This window comes from Octopus bimaculoides, chromosome 12, assembly GCF_001194135.2.
Source record: "Octopus bimaculoides isolate UCB-OBI-ISO-001 chromosome 12, ASM119413v2, whole genome shotgun sequence".
NCBI classification, from domain to species: domain Eukaryota; kingdom Metazoa; phylum Mollusca; class Cephalopoda; order Octopoda; family Octopodidae; genus Octopus; species Octopus bimaculoides.
In genome coordinates, this window is record NC_068992.1 from 44,011,112 (window position 1) to 44,018,952 (window position 7,841).

General features: G+C 33.3%; 2 long non-coding RNA genes across 4 annotated transcripts in view; one reads left to right on the forward strand and one right to left on the reverse strand.

The window, feature by feature from the left end:
* Window positions 1-7,841, reverse strand: part of LOC128249198 (uncharacterized) — a 96,653-nt gene that overhangs the window by 6,827 nt on the left and 81,985 nt on the right. The gene's annotated exons all lie outside the window — the stretch shown is intronic.
* LOC106870941 (uncharacterized) lies at window positions 2,206-6,125 on the forward strand. Of its 3 annotated transcripts, XR_008265313.1 has the most exons (4): window positions 2,206-2,552; window positions 3,009-3,212; window positions 4,756-5,340; window positions 5,695-6,125. It is a non-coding gene; the product is annotated as an uncharacterized LOC106870941 (long non-coding RNA). The 3 variants fall into 3 exon arrangements; XR_008265312.1 differs by having other exon boundaries at window positions 2,206-3,212; XR_001409608.2 differs by having other exon boundaries at window positions 2,206-3,212; window positions 5,237-5,340.

The window sequence follows — 7,841 nt, forward strand, 5'->3', positions numbered from 1 at the left end:
GTGTGAGAGAGAGAGAGAGAGAAGAGGAGGGAAGGAAGAGGAAAAGGAGGAGGAGGGGACGAGGAGAAGAAGAAGAAGAAGAAGAAGAAGAAGAAGAAGAAGAAGAAGAAGAAGAAGAAGAAGAAGAAGAAGAAGAAGAAATTCCTACTAAAACAGAAAATGTGTTCTTGCTGATCAAATTAATACAATTAATATAGAAAAATAGAATTGTATAAAAAGGGACATTCTAACGTGTCTTTAGTAAATAGGGTGGGATGAATATGGAAAAAATGGTGTCAGAATTAAATTGGGGGATGTGACATAAAAATTGAGAAATAACTCGTTTCAGAAATACATTCATTAAGCGTCTCTAAATAGAAGTTAATTTAGTGTTTCAATGTACTTTCACTAATCGATTGATAAAAACATTTTATGATATTTGAATCGATATTGCAAAGTAATAAAAATAGATTTTTGAGTTTATATTGCCTACGATGAAAATGTACTTTTACTTTCATTAGTCTTTCTAGATTATTTCTATTTCAGTGTTGATGATTTCCAATTAGTTCTTTTCATTAGGGTTTTCTTCTCAGCTATTAATTATGCCTTCTTTGATGTAATTTTCCCTCTAGACTTAATTATATTCGTTTGTTCTCTGTTGCTCAACCAATCATACTTTATACAGGAATTGTCTCAAATATTTCTACTAGAGAATCATTGAAAGGCCACACTTTTAGCATCTACGCTAGTACACAATATGTATGTCATTATTCAGTTTTATTTCAAGATTTCTTGCCAATAGAGAAAGAGTCGGTTTCTAACCTGGATCCAATCCTCCTTCATCAGAATTTCAACATCAACAAAAGGATATCTTTTGTTTGTATGTATGTAGTATGTTTTTCCTTTACATGTGCATTGCTTCTCTTTTTTTTTTTGAGACATATATTTATATATATTTCTATTCAGAAGTCCTGCAGCAATGGGAAGGTGGCAAAGCATGCAAACCTGACGAGTTGGAAGCATGTAGTCTGCGACCTGCATGTAGGCAGTCCATGTTAGACATAACGTCACCTCCTTATCACCCAAGACAGCGATGGGATTCGGTTGCTGCATGAGTGTTTGAGCAGCTCCATTTGGGGAGGGCACTGCTCACTCGGAGGCCGGGGAGGTTCTAGAAAAGGTGAACTAAAAATTGTCTGTCTTTCACTATCTGGTCAGTTTAGCGGGATTGACGGGATGTCCATCCTGCGCTCGAAAAGTAAAGAGAATTCTTATAAAATTTTCTTGGAACTGCATGGCCGCAGTCAAATGACTGAAACAAGTAAAAGAGTGAAAGAGATATGTATGTATGTGTGTATGTATGTATGCATGTATGTCTCTATGTATGTAACTATATTTATGTGTGTGAGTATGTGGTGCGCGTGCATGCGTGTGTGCATTTTTGCGGCTATAGGATATTTGACTCTTGTTTCTTGTAATGTAAATGCTACTCCGCACACTCAGTCCTTATTGGTGACAATTGAAATTTTCATCTTTCGTTTTATATTACGTCTTGACGTCTTCGTTATTTTATAACTTTCACGTTATCATTTTGTTGAATCAGCCATTGATTCATATGGTAAATACCATATATTGACAGCTGGAATTTAACCTGACAATCAGCGACGGAGTAGTCACTACTGATGAGCTAAGCAAAACTAGCTAGTATAGCGACCTCGCCCGCTGTGGGGCAGTTATCTCCCCTGTCAGTGCATAGACATGTGCTTTTTTTGCGGCTATAGTGTCTTTGATTCTTGTTTCTAGCAATTTAGATTCTACCCCGCACCCTCAGTCACTATTAATGACAACTGAAAATTTCGTTTTTTGTTCTGTATTGTGTCTAGCCGCCTTCCTTATTTCACATACGTACACACACGTACACACACACATACACAAACACAAACACATGTTATATAAAGGTATAAAGCAATCTTTGTTAATGTCATGGTCACGTATTTAGATCAAGTGTCATTGATATTCTTTCCAATCAATGCGGACATCATACATGTTTGTTAAAAGGAAATAGATCGATCGAAGTAACGTTGGATACTCAATTTAATAGAACTTGAAAATCCTTTGAGAAGCAAGATTCGCAATGAATCAAAAAAAGAAAGAAAGTTATATTGCAATTAATTGATCGAAGTTGAAGCTACAGACCTATGAAAGTATTTTATTCTTTGCATTTATGCATAATAATATATCTCTTATACAAATTACAACTGGTATGATTAGCAATGTGGTTATGAAAGAGAAATGTTACTGGCGATTTGCTCATATATATGCACACATTTTATACAAGTGTACACACAGACACTCTTAGTAATGTACACTTATGTATGATGAGATGTAAAGATGTATAAATCTGAATAAAACGAACGTGGTGACAAATGAAAACAAAAACAAAATGCCAAGAGAGCTACGTTAAAAATGAGTAAATCGAAAGTCTCGGCTACGAGATTACAGTATTACGAGATTTTGGTATGGGCTGTGTTAAAATACGTAAACCAGAAATCAACAACAGAACCGAGCTGATGGTATGGACTTACTTTTTAACTATTTCACTTTACCTACCATTTACCTACTCAACTTGTCTCTTTTTTCTCGCTCATTTCTCATTTCTCTGTAAGACTTAAACTTCTTATATATTTTAACAACATGTCTCATCCATTTTAAACAAATTGATGAGTTTTATGGGACGTCATACCATAAATTCACCATATATTATATACAAGTGCTACTTCCATATCTTCGCAAATTTACGCCGGTAAACTCCCAGCAAAATATGAAGAATCAACATTCGAAATCTTTTTTGGAAATCTCCAAATTAAAGGACGAATCCAACATTACAACATTTTGCTATACCCAACGCCTTTCTACAACCTACCTTATTAGAACAAAGAAACTCTCAAAATATCTTATTTATTAACCATATTTTAAAGTCAATCACATACTACGCTTGTCATGTCGCTCACCTTTTACTACTCTTGTAGCAACGTCACTCTACCGCGTCGGCTGATACTACTAAAATCAATCAAACGCAACGACGAGTGGAGGAGTTCAAGCAATGATTTCGTTACAACTTACTAAGAGGTCGATGACACATTTTCCCGAACACTTTGATTATTATATTTTTTTCTGTTTGAAAAGGATAATTTTCCTCAAATTCCATAGAATCCTGAAACAACCTATGTAAGGTAATACGTCATTGTTTATATTTTTGCTTTCATATCGTATATTGATATCGTCTTACATATTTTGCTTGACTCGTCACCGGTATTGCTCAAAGGTTTTTGCAAACACACATACACTTACACACGCACGCACGCACGCACGCACGCACGCACGCACACACGCACACGCGCACGCACACACACACACACACACACACACACACACACACACACACACACACACACATGTATGTCGCTTCTGTTTTTAATCTGAAGACGAAACTGGTTTCTAATAAAGATGACATCTTTGGATTATATTTTTAACCCGAGAAAAGTCTTGAACATTTCTTCTAGCCAAATTCCTTTCCTATGTCAGCTGAAAATGTTAATTTCAGTTGTATTTTTTTGCATTGTTAACATTTTTAGCATATATCTTGAGTTCATATATGTATGTATGTATCTCATATATCATCATTCAGTATACAGTTAATTCGAGGAAGTTATATCCTCATTAGAGATTATATAATCCAAGGTATTCCACTGGTTTCTTCCCTGTCATATAATGCGTATACATGTATGTATCTATTTAAATATCTGTCTATATATGCATATGTGTATATATATACATACATATATACATACATACACAAACATTCATATATAAATATATATTTATAGATAGTAAGATAGATGCATAAATGAATATGCATATATATATATATATATATATATATATATATATATATATATATATATATATATATATATTTGAACACGTGTATGCATAAAATATATGCTCACACAGTTATTTCAATTGACATTTGTCCTGGAAGCTTTAAAACGTATTGTGCAGGTCAAATGAATGTAATAATATCGATATCATAAATATTTATCCATGAAACAAATGATCAAAGTATATTTTATGTATGGAGTTTACAATTAAAGTACATGTTTTTCACAGTTAAGCAGTTTTGTTTTTGGTGCATTAGAGGAAATTAGGTTAAAAATCGATATCAATCTTGTAAAAGCTTTCTATCCTAATTAACTCTGCTGATGAGGATCTGAATTTCTCAATAAATATAAACATATCTGAGATATCACAGATTTAATGATCGCTATATCTTGCATCTTGATAGAGAACTGTTATATGTCACCTCGTGTAACATTTCCTTCAATTCATTAATTTGATATCTTGTCACGTGGAATATTTTTCAGCTCCGCTGACATACGTTTTAGATTTACTTGGCAAGGTAATAATGTTTTGTGTTATGTATTGATATCATTATTGATTATTATGGAAACTTAATAGAAATTGTAAATATTTACGGGGTCAGTGTCCAGTAATTAACACCAGTAGTGACAGCTAATATATATGTTTATTTTGAACAACGTATAATATGAAAGCAAATAATGATAGAAGCTTTATTATATAGTGGGACAAAATACTTAATATAGAAACACAGGGTCATTTCTTAATTGTTATTAACATTTGTATTGAATTTGTATATCAGTACTATTCAAAACTTTTGTTATAAAATAGAAGCAAATATTTGCTCTTTAATTCTAGATTTACTCAACACTAGAAGAAATACATCACGAAGACAGTCCTTCATCTTGAGAGTTTCTTTTAATGTTACACCCAACCCACAAAGAGAACCTAGTGTTTTGCAATAATACAACCCAATCATTGCATAATTAGGTAGATCTTGTTCATGACTTCGCCTCGTCACTTCTGCCAAACCCCAGTAACTTATGCAAAGACGTGTGCGGCCTGGAATACTCGTGATGAAAGACAACTCCCTTACGATTAGCGATTCTGAAGGATCACCACATATAATTTGTCCAGCTGGTTACAGTATACATCCGAAATGATGGTCCTGTCTGTGAAAAGAAGTTTGTAAATGAAAACACCCTTCCAATCCCACCAAATTAAAAGAATAATCTTTTATGGGTGTTGTCAGACTTTAGATTTTGTGATTATTCGCCGGGTTTCCCCCATGATTATTTGCGCTTCATTTTCTGTTCCTTGTCACTATTCTTTTTGGAAGGGATCGTTTTCTTCAGGCATCTGCATCCAATCGCAGATAGACACTGGTTGGGCCATATTCTCCTTATTCAATTGATGTGGGATGCAAAAGCAGAGCCTGCTAATGTAAGTAATATTAAAATCTTATTGGGATTAACTTTGTTATTTTAATTAGTCTAATCAAATTAATAAACACACTGCAAGAAGATTGAAATCGATGTATTATCTACAAATGTTCAGTGTCTAACAAAGAAAGTAACTATCATTTGCAACTTTATGGCGACCTGTTTAGTTTCAGATTATTAAATGAAATTCAGAAGTTTTAATTAAGCATTTATGCTTCAGTTCTCATCATCCATAAATCAAGATGAAAGCAAATTAAACTTTTGTTCAGTATATTTAATTAATGTTTGTTTTGCTTATTTGACCCAATTTAAAACAATTCTCACTGTTTATGGCATTCTTTCTTTTTTTTAACAGGGGAAAAGGACGACATAGGTTGATGAAGAGGAACATAAGAAAACAAAAACCAATAAAAACAAGCAAAATTTGTATTTGAAATGACCAATATATGACTGAGTGGATGATACATTAGAATGTTAAGTTTAATTCTCGAAAGAAACTATTTTAAATCTTAGATTCACATTGTAAATGGATGAATGGTTTACAGCAGGATTTCCTCTTTTATTTCATGTGAAACGATCTTCTTTCAATTTATTACAATGTGTCATGTTTTATAGACAGTCATTTTGTTGTACGATGTATATAGTATTGCCCAGCAACATAAAGCCAATAAAGAATCTCTTAAAGTATGTTTACAAATCTTCATTATCTTAAATATACAACAACTGTGTCTTGCTTCATGTATGTTAGTAAATATATAATTCACTGAAGGTGGTGTATCTTTTTATTTTGACAAGAGATGTGTTAATAAACGTAATTAGTGAATAAATTTTTTTCCTTTTGAATTACAAAAAAAGAAAGCTTAATCCCTAATGTAGGAGTGAATACAATTGCATATAAACTGTAGACGTTATGAAAATAAAGCTGATACCATTTTGACTGGGAAATGAATTTCACATATTTATCGAATATAGAAACAAGATAACGATGTTGCCATGTTTTCGGATTATCATGATTTTATAATCACAGATATTACTTGAGAATAAAACATAATGTTTAAAATTTTCTTTTCGGCATTGTACACTATAAATTTACACTTACACTCTTACGTCAAACATATAAACAAATGCTCATTTTTATAATTCTATAATTTTTTTATTCCAGTCAGAAAACCTAATAACAAAGCTCCGTAAAGTTTGACATTTTACTGTTTAACGCTGTTCTGTGCATCTTGGGTGAGCGTTCTTTTGTTTTAGTTTTTTGTTTTCCTTCTTAATAAAAGTTTAATATGAAATATGTATGAAGTGTGTGGCGGGGTTATTTAAACACATTACCAGCATGCATGGTTTTTGTTCATCGCTATGTTCAATCTTGGTGTTTCATACGTTTCAGCTGTGTCTAAATTTCTCAACTGAAAATCAATTGCCTCTTAGATGAAGAGTCATTCTCGAAACGTTAGCTTTCTCTTCTTCACGCCACATATGAACTATTCTAAATGAAAACTCTGATGAAACTGGTGGTGTACTACCGCATACGACTACCAGTTCCCTCAAAGTCTATGCTTTACGCATTTTTTTCTCTACCGCGTATTTGTCAACATGTCTTAATTGTATGTATTTGTTAAGATAATTATATATTTACGGAACAAATTTACATGAAGTACAAAAATGCAGAAAACTAAGAGGAGAGAGTATGGTATTCTGAGTTCGACAGATGTTTCTGAGGACTCGGAATAACGAAATAGCAAGAATGTTGGCAAATCAATAGATAATGTTATGGATCGGAAATAAGTAACTCAGTACAAAACGGGATTCTAAAATACAACCAAACACACCAGCTAAAACATTCCCAGTTATTTTGCTGCCTCTTCAATCTACCTCTCTCTCCACGCACACACACACACCACAACTCTATGACTTGTTAACATATACCATACCTTCGTTACTTATTTTAGATTTCTATGTAATGGCATCTTTGGCCCAAGGGAACATCCGAGAAGTGACAAATGCAGAGAAAGATGGCTGCTCCACCAGGGCAGGGACTCATCACATTTCCGTAGTCTTGAGCAATGCAAAATGAAGTAGCTTGCTCAAGGACATAACGCTCTGTCCACTCAAGAATCTGAACCCACAATCTTATCATGGGCCGAATACCTTGATCACTTGGCGACGCGTCTTCACTCTTATACACATAGACACACACACACACAGACACACTTATTTCTACCTACTCAAACAAATATAATGTTAAATACGTTGAGATTGATGCTGTATTGATAAATATAGAACATCAGTTTTTAACTATTCAACTGAATCTCAGCTAATCTATATTTCTGATCAACTTTTGTAAATACTGGATGGCATTGCAACCTCTTTTCAATGTCCACATAATACAGAAGCGAACAATTATCGGCAGTTAATGTGATTGACAAAGTCCAATGAAAAGTAATCTGAACAAGATATGGAAAGAGAAGGAAGATATATATATATATATATATATATATA